The sequence below is a fragment of the Vigna umbellata genome, chromosome 4 (assembly GCF_029865625.1).
Source record: "Vigna umbellata cultivar VRB3 chromosome 4, Vumbellata_1.0, whole genome shotgun sequence".
In the NCBI taxonomy this organism is placed as follows: Eukaryota; Viridiplantae; Streptophyta; class Magnoliopsida; order Fabales; family Fabaceae; genus Vigna; species Vigna umbellata.
Window position 1 is genome coordinate 54962606 of NC_142168.1, and position 19427 is coordinate 54982032.

The following is a 19427-nucleotide window of genomic DNA, read 5'->3' on the forward strand; positions in this document are numbered from 1 at the left end:
TGGGACCTTCTCATCCTCCTTCATCTCCATTACCACAAAGTCCACCAAGAATTTTAATATGTCAATGCACACCACAACATCTTCCACCACAACATCTTCCACCACACCATAGGGCTTCTTTAAAGATGCATCTGCCATTAGCAAAGTCACCTTTGTTGGCTTGACTTCAAGATCACCAATTCTTTCAAGCATAGATAAAGGCATCAAATTAATACTTGACCCTAAATCATTTAAGGCTTTCCTTATTTTCTCCTTCCCTATGACGCAAGGAATAGTAAAACTTCCTGGATCCTTCACTTTTGGAGGAAGTGACTTCTTCTCAATAACACTGCAATCTCCCTTTTCATCTAGAAATTTCTTCTTTATGGAGACTTGCTTCATGTGCTTTGCATAAGCTGGAATTTTTTGCAATGCTTCATTCACAGGAATTGAAATCTCCAATTGCCTGAAGATATCTTTAAAGCACCCATATTGTTTCTCTTTTTCAATCTTTTCACTCTCCTTAGGGTAAGGAAGAATTTTATCACTTTTCTCTATCTTTTTCTCTCCCCTCTTCTTGTCTTTCTCTTTTCTCTCATCCTCACCTATTATCTCTTCTTTTCTCTCAACTCTCTCTTTTCTCTCTTTTTTTTCTTCTTTTATTACTATCTCAACTCTCTTTTTTTCTTCATCCACCCTCTCATCATCTGCACTTACAATAACTTTGCACTCTTCCTTAAGGTTAACCTTAGTATTAGCCCCAAAATTCTTCTCAGGCTTCTCCTTTAAGTCCTTAGCCATTTGGCCAATCTGGATCTCCATATTTCTAATTGCAGCTTCAATACTGTTATGGTTGGAGATGGTCACATGAATAAATTGTTGAAGAGTTTCTTCAAGCTTTGTTGATTTCTCATTTAATACAGATATCTGTTGCGAAATTGATGGTTGTTGTTGTGCTCTATTGATTTGTCCTGCTTGTCCAGCTTGTTCATTCTGACCTTGACCCATGCTTGGGTGTGATTTCCACTCTTGGTTGTAGTTCCCTTGACGGTATGAGAAGAGAAAGAAAAAGAAAGGCCAAGGGTGGGAACATCATCTCATACTCACACTAGTGAAATTAAGTGTTTCAAGTGTCTTGGTAGAGGTCACATTGCATCACAATGCCTCACCAAAAAGACCATGATCTTAAGGGGTATTGATTTATATAGTAGCCAAGATGAGGAAAGTGATAGTGAGAGTGAGATAAGTGGTGCAAAGAAAGAAGAAGAAAGCCCAAGTGAGGATGCCCATCCTTGTGAGGGAGAACTTCTTATGATAAAAAGGGTTCTCCACAATCAACCTAGTTCACAAGAGCAAACATAAAAAGATAACATCTTCCACACTAGATGTAAAATCTTAGACAAAACATGTTCCCTTGTTGTGGATGGTGGCTCATGTTCAAATTGTTGTAGCACTAGGTTGATTAACAATCTTGGATTAGCTACTTTTCCTCATCCTTAATCTTATAAACTTCAATGGAACAATGAGGACAAGGAATTAGAAGTTAATCAACAAGTGATGGTCAAGCTATCCATAGGGAATTATGAAGATAGTGTGCTATGTGATATAGTACCTATGGATGCTTGTCACATTTTATTAGGAAGGCCTTGGCTTTTTGATAGAGAATCTCTACATAATGGCCACACCAATGAAATAACCATCACTGACAATAAAAAGAAGTTTGTACTTCATCCTCTCATACCTTCTCAAATGGAAGAGGATCAAGCACAAATGACAAAGAAAATAAAAAAAGAAAGAGAAAAAGAAGAAGTAAAAAGAAAATAAAAGACACATTTTGTTCTAAGTGTCAAAGCGTGGTGCACAACTCTCAAGAATGCCCCAACAAGAAAATTATGATGTTAAGGGCCAAAAGCTTGAGTAAAAGTGTAAAGGTCTCCTTGCCATCTTCCTCTAAAAGCATGGCAAGAAAAGACCCAAAGCATCATTGTGTGGGAAATAAAATTTTCAAGAAAAAGGCTCCTACTTTCCAAGACCTTAATCATTCACTTGATTTAAGTTGTATCCTTATTGGGAGCTACATCCTTCACATACTCTCTATTATAAAACTTGTTCTAACTTGTGTTATAAAATGGGTATTTGACCCTGGTGGAAAACTAAGGAAGAATTGAAGATTATGAAGAAAAGGAAGTTGCCTTTAGCCCATGTTGAAGATTTGAGGGCAAATCCTTTTCAAGAGGGAAGGGATTATGGCATACCCCTTGCCATAACCTAGGACATTAATGAAGTGTTGGAGACATCTATGGAATATGAGCCTAGACTCTTTTTCTTGGGCCATCTTAAGTCATCATGAAGATTTAGTAGAGTAAGAATAATTTTGGGCCTTGTATTTTGGGCCAAGTAGTTTAGATTTTATTTGGGCTTTGTATTATGAGCCAAGTAGTCTAGATTTTATTTGGGCTTGGTATTATGGGCCTAGTAGTGTAGCATTTCAATTGGGCCTTGTATTTTGGGCCAAGTAGAATAGGATTTTGACCAAACAAGTCAACAAAGGGTCAAGGCCCAAAGTTGACTATGCTTGGACCTCCAAAATGGGTGTGTTGACCAAGGGGTCAACATTTTGTCTAAGCTTGGAGAACAAGGGAGAAGAATTTCGTTTAGACATGTGAAAACTTCCCATTGGAGAGTTTTCCTCCTAGTTAGTAGCCATGTGTCACTCTAGGAATGGAGAGTTTTTCCATAGGTAGTGGGCACATTTCACTCTCTCATTTGAGAGGATTTTTGCCACTTGTCTCCCTCCTATTGGAGATGATTTCTCCTTGCTCTCCAAGACAACCAAGGTGGATCTTTTAGGTTAAAGTTTCAGCCCATTTTGAGACACCTTAGCCTATAAATAGAGGTGCTCTCCATCATGTAATCACCTTTGATTTAGAGTAAAGTTATGCTGCCATTTTTGTGTCATACTATTCTTTTAAGGTCACCCTAGGCTAGAGCAACCCAAGTGGCCTCCTCTAGCCACCTTCCTCCAAGAGTTGTCCCAACCTCTCTTAGAGAACCCTTAAACACATCTTCCCTTACCATACAACTCACTAAAACCACGAGCTATCAACACCTTTCACCACCACCAAATTCCACAATCTTCATCCAAGAACTTATGGCTTGATTGCTTCTAGATTTGGCTTGTCCTACCTAGAGCATTTGCCATCACTTCTCCTTCCTATGATACTTCTTTGGATGAGGAAGGGGTTTTTCATATGATTCTTTCTTTTTTCCTCTCGTCCTCTTTTTCTTTTCTCTCACTTTCTTTATATTCACACACATTTTCTTTTCTCTCACTTTCTTTTTTCCTTCTCTTTTTCCACTCACTTTCTTAATCTTCACACAAAGTTTCTTTCTCTCTTCTCTCTCAACCACTTCTCTTTCTTTTTCTACATCTTTATCTTTCTCACTCAACTCTTCTTTTTCTTTTCTCTCTATCTCTTTCTCATATAAAGTCTTGTCGCTTCCAGTGATAATGGCTTGACATTTCTCCCTAGAGTTAACTTCAGTTTCAACCCAAAAATCTTTCAATCTCTCAATTAAGTGACCAATCTGCATCTCCACCCTTTTACATGATGCTTCAATACTTTTCTGAGTGGAGATGGACTCTTGCATAAATTGTTGAAAGACGTCATCCATCTTTGCCATTCTTTCTGATAGAGAACTTTGTTGCTGCCATTGTTGTTGTGGTTCGTTCTCAAATTGCCCGAAAGCTTGCCAAAATTGACTTTGATCCATGCTTGAGTGAGATTCCCTCCAATGGTTGAGATTACCTTGGTAGAATTGAGTGCCCATATAGTTAAATTCTTGTCCGAATTGCATCCTGCAAGCATTAGGCACAAAACCCTAGAAAAGATTTCTTAGCACAAAAAGAAAAGAAAGATAAAAAGATGAAAAGATAAGAAGATAAAATAAAAAGATAAACTAAAAAGATTAAAAAGATAAAAATCAAGTCAAAGCTAATCAATAATCACAGAAATAGAACAATTAAACCATGAGTCCCCGACATAGGCGCCAAAAACTTGTTAACACTCGACAAGTGTACCAAATCGTTTCCCAAAGGACTCACGACCTAGACAGTTATGTGATTTATGGATTAAATTAGTCTTGTAAACGAAATCATTATTTTTGAATTGCGAAAAATAAACATGAATGCAAGTTTTTGAACAATTGGATTGAAAGAAGCAAAATAGATTGATGTAAACTATGGTATAATGATGTTGTTGGGGTTTTCGATTTATCCTATCCACTCTCATGTTTTCAAGAATTCATCTTTCTTCATTAATGTTAATGTCAGTTTCTAATTTACCTTAAACCCGATGTCTGGGTGAAGAAAGCCTACTCCTAATAACTAGTTTAAAATGTCTTGTCTTCCTACCAATTATTCTTGCATTACATTCGAACAAAAGCTTAAAGGCAACCGATCCTCCTATTCCTATGTTTAGGTAATATTGCTTCCGGGAGAATGATAACAGTTGAAAAATTGTTATTTTCATGCTTAAAATTGACACAAAAAGCAACCTTTACACTTAGAAACTAGCTTGAAATCATGCTTTTATCCATATTTTCAGAAATAAGAGAGCTGGACAGGTTTATGCTTGATTTCAGTGTTTTTGTGCAGGTTTTAAGGTGAATTTAGTGAAAGAAGTGAAGAAGGAGAGAGATGGAATCAGAAAAGACATCAAAAAGTGCAAAAGGAGAAGCCGAAGTCACCGCTCAGCGGCAGTTTACCGCTGAGCGGCACTCAGGAAGTCATGGGAGGTCCGCTGAGGGGCAAAATGGCCGCTGAGGGGAAGAAACGACTCACGCACTTACCGCTGAGCGGTACTTTACCGCTGAGCGGTACTTTACCGCTGAGCGGCACTTTTATGGGCTTGGACCTAATTTTCTGTAATTTACGAATAATATATAAGCTTTAGGGTTTCCTAGGGTTAGGTATCCTTGGCAGAAACGAAGCAAACACTCTCTCTTCCACCCCTTTGAAGGAGGATCTTGGATGCTCAGGCTTCCTCTTCACCTTTTTAGGGTTTTATCTTTCATTCTTTCATTGTTATTCATCTAGGTTCACCATGAATATGGTGAACTAAACTTTGTATGTTTGTTGGGGAATCAATGTAATCTTGTGAAGCTCTCATATATGGAATTTGTTTTTACATCTTTTATTTAAGACCTATGCTTTCTTTCATCATTAGTTAGGGTTTTTCCTCTTTGCTTAAAGATTGCGTTGTTTAACTCATTCGATGCATGATTATTGGTTTTGTCGATACGGGCACGTACGGGGAAGTCTAGATCCGGGGAATCTATCCCAATATTATATTGGTTGTCGTTAAGCTCCTGCACTTGATGAACTAATTATTAGGAATGCTAGGAATTGTATGAACTCGTAATTAGGGAGAAGCCTTCTTGAAAGGTACTTTAGAGAGTGACATTAACAATGATGATTTGAATGTTGAATTCCTAAAATATATGAGAGTGGATAAGATGAAATTGACCCCCAACAACATATTCATACATATATTTCATTGAAAGTGTTTATCTTTTGATTTTGCCATTGATCAAAACCTCATGCATACATGTTTATTTTCGTCTTTTGCATATAAAAATCCAAATATTTCGTCCTTAAGTCTTAGCTAATCAACAAACCACACAACTAAACTAGGCCGTGAGTCCTTTGGGAAGAACGATACTTGGTCTTACCAAGTTTATTACTTGAACGATTCGGTCATACTTGCCGATTGTAAAACAAGTTTGTGACATCATATTTTGGTGATCATAAATTTGTCCATCAGAGAATTTCCCCAGTTCTAGATTTACCTGTATGTGTCCATATAGATAACATCAATGATCATGCAATTGAATGAGTTAAACAAAGGATGCATAGAGTAAAGAGGAAAAACCCTAACAATTAACGAAGCAAAGCATATAAAATATAGAACCAATTCAATACATGAGAGTTTCAAAGGATTACATCGGTTCCCCAACAACAATGGAGGTTTAGTTCACCATAGACATGGTGAAACTAGATGAAAAACAATGAAAGAATGAAAGATAGAACCCTAGAATTTGAAGAAAGGAGCTTCTGCATCCAAAATCCGCCTCCAAGGGGTGAAGAAAGTGTGATTTTGCCTCTTTCTGTCCAAAGATACCAACCCTAGGTCGACTAAACCCTTATATAGTTTATTAAATATTACAAAAAATAGGCCTAAACCCAATTAAAGGGCGCTCAACGACACTGTTGGCTCTCAGCGGTAAGTGTGGTTCTTCAGAATGACGCTCAACTGCATTTTTGGCCCTTAACGGTGACTGTGGTGCTTCAGAATGCCGCTCAACGGTAAAAGTTGCGCTAAGCGGTGAATGCGGCTCTTCTTTTGTGCACTTTTACTTCCTTTCCTAAGTCCAGCTCCTTGCTACTTCAACTTCTTTCATCTAATTCATCTTAATTCCTGCCAAAACAAGGAAAACCAAGCATAAAACCCATCCAACTCTCTTATTTCCAAAACTTATGCAAAAACATGATTCCAAGCTAGTTTCTAAGTCATAAAGGTTGTTTTTAATATCAAAATTAAGTATAAAAATAACGGTTTTTCAACTGTTATCACTCCCCTCTCAAAGTACTCTCCTTTCCCAACTCAATATCACTTATAACATAAGATGTGAACACCTTACAATCGCACAACCCAGAAAGCAATCCCAACTTTATGTATACTGATAACGGTTGATTTCACCGTTATTTGGGATTAAATTTTGATAACAAATGAACCCTTTTTGACTTTAAAACTTGCTTGTTCTCTTGATTTTGATTTATTTTGGTGAATAATAGACTTGAGGTTGTACTTGAAGATTTTATCACTTAATTCCCTTGATTTTGTAGGAAATTGGGATGAATTTGAAGAGGAGTTGAATTGTTAAGAAGTTGGAAGTCAGATAGGACAGAAAGAGCACCAAAACAGAAAGCTGCAAGAGCTTGTGTTGGTGGATTGGCAAGTGTACCAAATCGCACAAGTAATATAAAATGGTAAGACCAAGTATCGTTTACCAAGAGACTCACGACACTAAACAGTTATGTGATTACTCAACTAATTAAGACTCTAAAGAACACATTTTGGGGTTTTTGAATGCAAATGCAATAAAATAAACATGAATGCAATTTGATCAATTGAGGCTAAACACATGAATGAATGGATGAAGTTGATAATATGAGATGAATATGTTGTTGGGGTTTAGATTTCACCTAATTTACTCTCATGTATATAAGAATTCTTCTTTATGCATTAATGTTAACGTCACTCACTAAATCACTTAAGCCCGATCCCTCGACGAATAAGCCTGTCCTTAATCACCAATTCATGCAATTCTTAGCATTCCTAGAGATTAAATGTGAAGATCAAGAGCTTTAAGGTGACCAAGACTCATACCCTCATCCTTGAGAAATATTACTCTTAGGAGAATTCAACAAGAAATTGAATTGTAAGGAACCTCTCGGCACTCATGCAATTCATACGTCATGCTAAGAATGGGTTAAGCAAAGCATGTAATAAGCACAGATGAATTAATCTAACAATTAATGAAAAAACATATGTTATTGAGAATCAATTCAAATACATGAGAGTTCACAAGGTTACATCATCCCCCAACAACAAATAGATTTTACAATGGAACGAAAGAATGAAAGAGATAGAAAAACCCTAGAAAGAAAAGAGGAGAGTTGTCACATCCCCAAATCTACCCTCAAGGAAAAGAAGAGCTGCCACATCCCCAAAAAATACCCCCAAAGGGCGAAAAGTGTGTTTCTGTGCTCGAGCCATCAAAAGATACAAAACCTAGAGCGCCGATATCCTTTAAATAGAGTCGAAAAAGAGTATAAATAGGGCCCAGTCCAAAAGAGTCGAAACAGAGCAAAAACTGGGCCTAATCCACGACGCACGACGCTCGGGCGCCCCTAGAAGGGCGCCCGGGCATGCTGCGACACTTTCTGGCGCTCAAGCCCTCTCTAAGGGGCGCCCAAGCCTCGCAGACTGCATTCTGGTTGACTTTTACGCACTTTGGTTGACTTTTCTGCATTCTGGTTGACTTTTCTGCATTCCAACTCTTTGGTACTTTAACTCTTCCTTTAAATCATTCCAATAGCCTACAAAAGCAAGGGAATTTAGTGATAAAATCATCCAGTATAACCTCAACTATCTTATTCACAAAACTAAAGCAAAAACATGAGTTAAAGCAAGTTTCTAAGTCAAAAAGGTTGCATTTAGTATCAAAATTACATCACAAATAACGGTATTTTCAACCGTTATCACAACCCCCAACTTAAAACTTTGCTTATCCTCAAGAAAAACAAAATGTAACTTAGCTTTCAAACAAGTACTACAATGAGTCAAAATATTTCAAAACTTTTCTTCCAGGACAAGTAATTACTTTAATCAACTCATCATAAAAATGTCAGTCAAGATGTACAGATGCCTCATTTCAATCAAGCTCACTGCGGTGCTTGTGACACCCGGGCACTAACGAGGGCGGGGAGTGATCATCGATGCAAGAGGCACGAAGTGCAAGGGGCACAAACAAGGAGCGGCTCCTGGCAGGCTTCCATGGAAGGGACACATGGATGAATCGAACATACACCGGAATGAGAGGGATCTAGAGACTGTATAGGTATGAGACTATACAGTTGAAGGATAAAGCACATTGGCCTTATGAATGATCAATCAACCAAGGAGAGATGTAATCATAAATTCAAAGGACTGCTCCTCACCAAGGTAAGTGTTTCACTCAAGCACTCAAACTCACAAGTGTATAGTGAGGTGTTTCAATCTGGTTAGTGATGGACAAATTTGTAAGCACCAAAATATGATGTCACAAACTTGTTTCACAATCGGCAAGTATGACCGAATCGTTTCAAGTAATAAACTTGGTAAGACCAAGTATCGTTCTCCCAAAGGACTCATGGCCTAGTTTAGTTATATGATTTGTTGATTAGCTAAGACTTAAGAACACAATAATTGAAGTTTAATATGCAAAGACGAAAATTAAATATGTATGCATGAATTGATCAATGACAAAGACAAAAGATAAACACTTTCAATGAAATATATGAATGAATATGTTGTTGGGGGTCAATTTCATCTCATCCACTCTCATATATTTTAGGAATTCAACATTCAAATCATCATTGTTAATGCCACTCTCTAATGTACCATTCTAGATGGCTTCTCCCTAATCAAATAGTTCATACAATTCCTAGCATTCCTAATGATTAGTTCATGAGTGCAGGAGCTTAAAGGCAACCAATATAATATTGTCAGTATAATATTGGGAGAAATTCCCCGGATCTAGATTTCCCCGTACGTGTCCGTATCAACAAAACCAATAATCATGCATTAGAATGAGTTAAACAATGCAAGCATTGAGCAAAGAGGAAAAACCCTAACTAATGATGAAAGAAAGCATATGTCTTAATTCAAAGATGTACTCAACAAATCCATATATGAGAGCTTCAAGAGATTACTTTGATTCCCCAACAAACATACAAGGTTTAGTTCACCATATTCATGGTGAACCTAGATGAATTACAATGAAAGTATGAAAGAATAAACCCAATAAAGGTGAAGAGGTAGCCTGAGCATCCAAGATCCTCCTTCAAAGGGGTGAAAGAGAGAGTGTTTGCCTCGTTTCTGCCAAAGATACCTAACTATAGGACGTGCAAGCCCTTATATACTAATCTAGAGTTACAAAAGATTACAAAAGTCCAAGCCCAAAAAGTGCCGCTCAGCGGTATTTACCGCTCAGCGGTGATTGCGCGTCTTCTTTCTTCCCCTCAGCGGCCATTTTGCCCCTCAGCGGTTCCAACGTCACCTCTTGAGTGCCGCTCAGCGGTAGTTTGCCGCTGAGCGGTGCCTTCGACTTCTCCTTTTTGCACTCTTTCTTGTCTTTTCTAATGTCCTCTCTCTTATTCTTCACTTCTTTCACCAAATTCTCCTCAAAACCTGCACAAAAACACTTAAATCAAGCATAAACCTGTCCAGCTCTCTTATTTCTGAAAATATAAACAAAAGGCATGATTTCAAGCTAGTTTCTAAGTCTAAAGGTTGCTTTTAGTATCAACTTTAAGCATGAAAATAACAGTTTTTCAACTGTTATCAGTTAGCAAAATCCTTAAGTTAAGAGAGACATTTATGATTTCATCATTCAAGCACAAATTTAATTTCTTTTTCCCAGCTTTCCCTTGCATTGAGCTTTTCTTTTCTTTTCTTTTCATTTTTCTTTTTCTTTTGCTTTTGCTTTTCATGTACTCACTGTTTAGCTCAATGCTTTTTCTTTTTTTTTCCTTTCTCAATCTTTCCAGCAACCCCAAACTTGAACCTTTATCAATACCTCACAAATGTTCTCAACTTAACTCAAGGTAAAGATTTTCAAAAATTGCATAAGGTTCAAGGTTCAAAGGTTAGAACAAATTGTTCTCTTTTCAATGGGCAAAAATTTATGTGAAGGCTACAAGAATAAGGGACAACAACAAAAGATGGCCTTGATCATATGAAACCTACAAGCAAGTAGTTCAATCATAGAAAATTTGGGCAAAATCATTCATGCTTCCAAAGTAATAACAATTATTCACAAAAAACTCTGAAGCCCAAATCTCACATAGGTAAACTCTCAAGTCCTAGAATTCAGAAAAACACCCTACTCAGAATCTCAATCAAGTTTTACCTCAAGCACCTGTTTCATACACTGTGAGCCATCACCTGTATATCAGCACATCATGCATCATCTCAAGATCAATCAATACACTAGAATATCACAAAGCAATACTCATCACAAAACAAGCACAGTTGAACCAAAGTAGTGTAGTTCATTTAAGCAAAGTACAATAATAAAACAGTTGACTAAAAGGAAAGGTTTAGAAAGTTGGGTTGCCTCCCAGTAAGCGCTTCTTTAACGTCACTAGCTTGACACCATCTTCATCATCATAGCATCCATCAGTAGATGCTGTCAGTAACATCCACCAGTAGTTGTCCAATCACATAGCATCCATCGGTAGATGCTAATATTTCTTATCTTCATTGGTATCCATCAGCAGACACCAATCTTTCTCATCTTCATCGGCATCCATCAGTAGATGCCTAATAACCTAACATCCATCAGTAGATGTCTAGTCACCGTCCTCTTCCATAACATCATCCATCAGTAGATGATGTCATTCATCATCCTCATCATAGCAACATCCATCAGTAGAGGTTGTAGAAGCGTCCATCAGTAGATGTTATCATTACTACCATCAAAAGCAACATTTAACCTAAAAAAAACTCAAACACACAAAGAAGAAAATCAAATCAAAACCACACAATTAAATCAACTAAAAAGAAAAGTTCGGAAAAATGGGCTATCATTCATTGTAGCAACATCCATTAGTTGATACTGTTATCTGAATCCTCTTAGCATCCTGATGGACAAATTTATGAACACCAAATTATGATGTCACAAACTTGTTTTCAATCGGCAAGTATGACCGAATCGTTCAAGTAATAAACTTGGTAAGACCAAGTATCGTTCTTCCCAAAGGACTCACGACCTAGTTTAGTTGTGTTGGTTACTGATTAGTTAAGACTTAAAAGACGAAATATTTGGAGTTTAATATGCAAGACAGAAAATAAACATGTATGCATGAAGTTTTGATCAATGGCAAAAATCAAAAGATAAACACTTTCAATGAAATTTATGTATGAATATGTTGTTGGGGGTCAATTTCATCTTATCCACTCTCATATATTTTTAGGAATTCAACAGTCAAATCATCATTGTTAATGCCACTCTCTAATGTACCTTTCCAGAAGGCTTCTCCCTAATCACGAGTTCATACAATTCCTAGCATTCCTAATGATCAGTTCATAAGTGCAGGAGCTTAATGACAACCAATATAAAATTGGGAGAAATTCCCCGGATCTAGACTTCCCCGTACGTGCCCGTATCGACAAAACCAATAATCATGCATCGAATGAGTTAAACAATGCAAGCATTAAGCAAAGAGGAAAAACCCTAACTAATAATGAAAGAAAGCATAAGTCTTAATAAAAAGATGTAAAAACAGATTCCATATATGAGAGTTTCACAAGATTACATTGATTCCCCAACAAACATACAGAGTTTAGTTCACCATATTCATGGTGAACCTAGATGAATTACAATGAAAGAATGAAAGAATAAACCCTGAAAAGGTGAAGAGGAAGCCTCAGCATCCAAGATCCTCCTTCAAAGGGGTGGAAGAGAGAGTGTTTGCTTCGTTCCAGCCAAAGATGCCTAACCCTAGGAAACCCTAAAGCTTATATATCATTCGTAAATTACAAAAAGTCAAGTCCAAGCCCATTAAAGTGCCGCTCAGCGGTAAAATACCGCTCAGCGGTGAGTGCGTGACTTGTTTTCTCCCCTCAGCGGCCATTTTGCCCCTCAGCGGACCTCACGTGACTTCCAGAGTGCCGCTCAGCGGTAAACTACCGCTCAGCGGTGAGTGCGTGACTTGTTTTCTCCCCTCAGCGGCCATTTTGCCCCTCAGCGGACCTCCCGCAAGCTCCTGAGTGCCGCTCAGCGGTAAACTGCCGCTGAGCGGTGACTTCGGCTTCTCCTTTTGCACTTTTTATTGTCTTTTCTGATTTCATCTCTCTCCTTCTTCACTTCTTTCACCAAATTCACCTTAAAACCTGCACAAAAACACTGAAATCAAGCATAAACCTGTCCAGCTCTCTTATTTCTAAAAACATGAAGAAAAGCATGATTTCAAGCTAGTTTCTAAGTGTAAAGGTTGCTTTTAGTGTCAATTTTAATCATGAAAATAACAGTTTTTCAACTGTTATCACAACCCCAAACTTAGAACTTTGCTTGTCCTCAAGCAAACAAGATGTAACTCTATCTTCAACCAATTCATATGATGGTTCACTCATTCAAAAGTCCTCTTTTTCAAGATAAGTAACAACTTCACTCAAACTTATGACCAAGAGTTTAATCAAGATGTGCACATGTTTTAGTGTTCACAAAGTCATTTAAATTCCAACAAATGTTATTCTCATGAATGATCAATCAATTAAGCATGGATGTTCATGTGTTCATGTAATATTTCCTCACTAAGTCAAGTGTTTCACTCACACTCAAGTGTATAAGAGATGATCACTCATTCACTCTACTATCACAATGTAACATGAATCAAATTTGCCTTTCATTTTACCACAATCAAAAACATTCACAAGCATGCATCATCACAAGGACTTTTCTATGGCTTATAATGTGGCTGGGCTAACAAGAAAATTGGTTTTTCTGGATCACAAAATCCTTGAGTTAATAGAATCATAACAACACAATCATCTTATTCATTCCCAACTTTCTTTTTGCCTTTGCATTGAGCTTTACTTCTTTTTCTTTTCTTTTCTTTTTCTTTGCATATTCTTACTTCTTAGCTCTTAGCTCAATGCTTTTCATGTTTTCCCAACAACCCCAAACTTGAACATTTAACAATACCACACAAGATCTTCTACTTAACTCAAGGTAAAAATTTTCAATCAAGGGTTTTCAGTGTATTTTCAAGGCTAAGGGTTCAAAGGATAGAACACACAGTGTTCTCTTTTAGTGGGCTAACTTTTACAAATTTGGCCAATAAAAAGGTTTCCAACAAACGGCCTTGATCATATGATGCAAAACAAGCAATTGATTCAATCATAGAAAACCTGGGCAAAATCATTCATGCTTTCAAAGTAATAGCATTCAACAATAACAACTCTGGAGCTCAAAATCTCACATATAAGCTCATTCACATTTGACATACACATCCTGCTTAATTTCACAATCACAATCATGATATCCTGCATTTGTTCACAAAGCTTGTGAATCACCTGTATAAGCATTTTAATGTGCACATCATCTCAACATCAATCAATCATAAGCATCATTCAGAATTACTTATCACAAAATCACAGTTAATAGCAAACCATCATAACAAACCAGGTTTCAAATAAAGTACATCAAACCCTAATCTAAAAACAGAAACAAATAAGTTCAGAAAACTTAAACCACAAAACATAAGCACATGATAGCATTCATCAGTAAATGCTATCTCAGCTCCTCATCAATCTGAGCTATCCTCTGTATCTTCCTCTTCCTCCTCATCTTCATCATCTTCAAATGCATCATCCTCATCAGCTTCATCTTCTTCCATATCTCTAGCTGAAGCTTCAGCTGCTTCAGCTGCTTCAGCTCCTCCTCCATGCACTGGTTCCTCTGGCCAAGCTACCACATTATGGAATTCATCCATAGTCCACCTGTGGGCTGGAGGTGTATCATACATCCCCACAATCATCTCAGCAGTGGCCACCTGCCCTCTGTGAATGGACTGCAACTGAGCCCCTATAAGAGACATATACATGTCCCTCATCTGGAATGGCTCTGCTTCATGTGTCTCAGCAGATGTCTGGCTCTGTGCTGGCCCTCTCTCTCTACGAGCACGGCGTGGTGGAACTGGCTGAGCTGCATCATCACCTCCACAGTACTGTCTATAGTAGGCCTCATCAATAGCTTTTCTTGGCCTCTCAAAAGGTGGAGCAGAAGTGTCCACCCCAGCTATCTTGCAAAGGTGCGTGATCAAAGAAGGATGTCCTAGTGGTGCTTTGTTGTTTGAAGTATTGGCGCACACACTAATCTCATCAGCTATCACCTGCCCAATATTAACATTCAAGTTTCTGATAGCACAGTAGATGAAGAATGCCCTGCTGAGAGTAATATCTGACACATGTGAACATGGCTGAATGTTGGCATGAGAAAACGCCATCCAATACTTTGCAAGAGGAGTCAAATCTGTCCTCCTAATGTTAACCACTGAGCCAGATCGATTCCTTTGGAAGTGTCCTCCAGGTATACACAGTACTCTCTCCACATCCTCATAATCAGCACCTTCCTCCATGCAAAGAGCAAACTGGCACTGCTCACCAGCCCATACAGTGTCCAGAAAATTATTAATTGAATCAGGATCATACCTGATAGCATGGCCTCTGACATAGCCCAAATAATTCTCAGCTGGATAATCACCAATCTTCTTTGCATTGGTGTAAAATTCCTTAACCACAGCTATGTTGGCAGGTGCAGGATAAGTGGCTAGCTTTCCCCAATCATTCCCTAAAACTTGCTCTCCAAATTGAGGAGCAAGGTTAGGTATCATTCCAACCTTTCTCTCCATCAGCAGTCTCCTGTCCTGAACCACTTTAAAGTGCTTCTCATGTTTCCTAGAGAGGAACCTGCTAGATTGGGGTTGCTCTTGTTCCTTTTCCTTTCTCTTGCTTGCCATGGTTTTCAATCTTTTTCCTGATGAGGATGCCATTCCTACATTCAAAACACAAATAGAAAACCACAGAACATGATGTTAATCATTAGTAAAACAAAGAACACAACTCCTTTCGAAGCTAAACCACCGCTGAGGGCCAGAATTTCCCCTCAGCGCCACCAGTACCACATTCCAGATCACAAAAAACCAGAAAAACCAAATCTGGCAAAGTGCCGCTTAGCGGCAGTTTACCCCTCAGCGGTAACTCTGCAGATTTTTGAAAAACCTGTTTTAAAGCTTTCCTAACTCCACCCAAATGCAATTTTCAGTTTTCCAGTTCATAATCATGCAGTTTAATCGGTTCAAACATCAAATATATCATCAAATCATGCCAAGAAATCAAAACCCCTAAATCTTCATGCTTTGACCATCATATTCAAAATCAAAACCCTAGAATGAACAAAATGCATTTTACTTACTTGGGTGGAGATACTAGATGCAATGAGAATGCTTCCAAGCTAGAATGCTCTCTTCCAACCCCAAACTTTGATGGCACACTAGTGAAAAAGTAAGTGGAAGAGAAATTTTCTTAAGAGGGAAGAGTGAAAAGATGTGGAAAACCTTGGAGAAGGTATGTGGGAGTGTTTGTGCAAAGAAAAGTCTGAAAGTGTGAAAGAATGCGCAACTTAGGGTTTAAAAATACCCTAATGGGCTCGGGTCCCGCTAAGGGGAACTAAAACCCTATTCTGCGAGAGTACCGCTCAGCGGTAAAGTACCGCTCAGCGGCACTTTCGTGATGTTTTCTTCTCCTTCTTTTCTTAACCTACGTGCCTCCTAGACATGCCCCTCACTGGCTCCCTGCAATTTAATGTTCAAAATGCTTATGCAAACCCTAACTAAAACAAACAAACAGAAATATTCAATCAACTGGGTTGCCTCCCAGGTAGCGCTTGTTTAACGTCACGAGCCTGACCCAAAATCCACCAACACCCATCAGTAGGTGTTACAGCCATTGTATCCTTCAGTAGATACTTAACCACCTAGCATCCTTCAGTAGATGCTATATCCAACAAAATAAATACAAAAATAATGTTCACAAATTAAAAATTACAAAACCAAATCAAAAGTTTTTAAATTCACTGGGTTGCCTCCCAACAAGCGCTCTTTTAATGTCATTAGCTTGACCCAATAAAGTTCAAGTTCCATCTTCTTTGTAGTTGATGTTGTCATTCCACCAACTCCTCAGCTGTTTCCTTTGAACTGTTTTGGTTCTTCTAGAATATGGAGACTCTATCTCTATCATCTCCTTCTCTTTAAAGCCCTTCACAACCCACAACTTGTTCTTGATTCTAACAGGTGTGCCAAGTTGAAGTCTTCTTTTCTTCCAGTCTCTAGGAATTTCTTCTCCTCTTCCAATCTCTTCTTCCTTGGGTACCTGAAACAACAAACAATGGTTACCTGAAACCTCAAGATTTTCATCTTTATGGCTAGTCATGGGTGCATCTCGAAATGCAGCTTTATAACTAGCTTCTTCCTCCTTTGCTTGCATCTCATCTTTGAAGACATCTACCACCACTCTCTCCTCTCTATCCTGGAGCACCACTATCCCTTCATTTACATCTATGATAGCTCTGGCCGTTTTCATAAACGGTCTTCCAAGTATGATAGGTATCTTCTCGGTCTCCATCTTCATCACCACAAAGTCTGCCAAGAACTGAAGTTTGCCAACACAAACTATAATGTCCTCTACAATCCCACATGGCTCCTTTGAAGATCCATCGGCCATTACTATTTTAATCTTTGCAGGTTTCATTTTAACATTGCCGATTTGCTCCAGTAAAGAATAAGGTATCAAGTTAACACTTGAACCTAAATCAAGAAGAGCTTTCTTTACCTTTTTCTTCCCTATAGTACAAGGGATAGAAAAACTGCCTGGATCTGATGCTTTAGGAGGGAATGACTCTTTTTTAACAGTTATACACTCTTTTACCTCCTCATCTCTACGTCTCTTCTTTGTAGAGATTTCTTCATCAGATTTTGTGTAAACTGCAATTTTCTGTAAAATCTGTTCCCAAGGTGCTTTATTATCCACCATTCTGAATAATTCTGTGAAGTCCATTTGTTTCTCTTGATTTATTGGAAAAGGAAAATTGTTTTTGCTCTCTATTTCTCTTCTTTCTTCTGTTTCTCCTTCTTCTAACTCAATTATCTCTTCATTCGCACTCTTTACCACTTTGCACTCTTCTCTAGGGTTAACCTCAGTATTAGCCCCAAAATTTCTATTTGGCCTTTCTTCCAATTGCTTGGTAATCTGACCCATTTGAATCTCCAAATTCTTTATAGCAGCTTCAGTGCTCTTTTGAGAAGATTCGGTTTTCTGTATGAATTGCTGAAGAGTTTCTTCCAAACTTGTTGATTTTTCATTAAGCATAGATAACTGTTGCCAAAAGGTTGGTTGCTGCTGCTGCTTATTATATTGATTTGCTTGCCCATTTTGTCCTTGACCAATGCTTGGATGTGGTTTCCACCCTTGATTGTAATTCCCTTGACGGTATGGAAATTGATTAGCCATGAAATTAACATCCTCCAAGGCTTCCACTGGAAAAGCACATTGACCATTGATATGATCACCTCCACATAATTCGCACAACTGGGTTTGTACCTGTGCAGCAGTTTTCAACTCTTTAGGTAATTGTGCAAGAGTTTTAGTCAGAGTCTCCAGCTGTTGAGTTAGAATTTTATTTTGAGCTAGCAAGGCATCATGTGTCTGTAATTGGAGAACCCCTTTTTGTTGCATAGGAGCTCCTCTTTCACTGTTGAGCTCATTACCACTAGTAGCCATGTTGTCAATGATTTCTATAGCTTCCTCTGGAGTTTTCCATTTAATATTGCCTCCTGTTGAGGCATCAAGCATCATCTTGGTTTGTGAACCAAGCCCTCCAAGGAAAGTTAAGACTACTTCCTGTTCTTCAAAGCCATGCGTGGGTGTTTTTCTTAGCAGACTTTTGTATCTATCCCATGCATGCCCCAGTGATTCTTCCATGCCCTGCTTAAATGAAGATATCTCTTGCTTGCCTTTTGTCACCTTTGATTGTGGAAAGTACTTGTTCAAAAACTTTGTTACCACTGCTTCCCACTCTGTGAAACTTCCTTCTGGAAAAGAGTTCAACCAAAGCTTAGCATTGCCTCCCAATGAGAAAGGAAACAAACTAAGTTTGATTGCTTCGTCTGGCACTGATAACAGTTGAAAAACTGTTATTTTTATGATTAAAATTGACACTAAAAGCAACCTTCACACTTAGAAACTAGCTTGAAATCATGTTTTTCTTTATATTTTTGGAAATAAGAGAGCTGGACAGGTTTATGCTTGATTTCAGTGTTTTTGTGCAGGTTTTAAGGTGAATTTGGTGAAAGAAGTGAAGAAGGAGAGAGATGAAATCAGAAAAGACAACAAAAAGTGCAAAAAGGAGAAGCTGAAGTCACCGCTCAGCGGCAGTTTACCGCTGAGCGGCACTCAGGAGCTTGCGGGAGGTCCGCTGAGGGGCAAAATGGCCGCTGAGGGGAGAAAACAAGTCACGCACTCACCGCTGAGCGGTAGTTTACCGCTGAGCGGCACTCTGGAAGTCACGTGAGGTCCGCTGAGGGGCAAAATGGCCGCTGAGGGGAGAAAACAAGTCACGCATTCACCGCTGAGCGGTATGTTACCGCTGAGCGGCACTTTAATGGGCTTCTTGGATTTGACTTTTTGTAATTTATGAATGATATATAAGCTTTAGGGTTTCCTAGGGTTAGGTATCTTTGGCTGGAACGAAGAAAACACTCTCTCTTCCACCCCTTTGAAGGAGGATCTTGGATGCTGAGGCTTCCTCTTCACCTTTTTAGGGTTTATTCTTTCATTCTTTCATTGTAATTCATCTAGGTTCACCATGAATATGGTGAACTAAATTCTGTATGTTTGTTGGGGAATCAATGTAGTCTTGTGAAACTCTCATATATGGAATCTGTTTTTACATCTTTTAATTAAGACTTATGCTTTCTTTCATCATTAGTTAGGGTTTTTCCTCTTTGCTTAATGCTTGCATTGTTTAACTCATTCGATGCATGATTATTGGTTTTGTCGATA

At 38.3% G+C, this 19427-nt stretch overlaps 1 pseudogene; it reads right to left on the minus strand.

Moving 5' to 3' along the window:
• Positions 1-3193: 3193 nt before the first annotated feature.
• Positions 3194-3837, minus strand: LOC148200633 (uncharacterized; annotated as a pseudogene).
• Positions 3838-19427: the final 15590 nt, after the last annotated feature.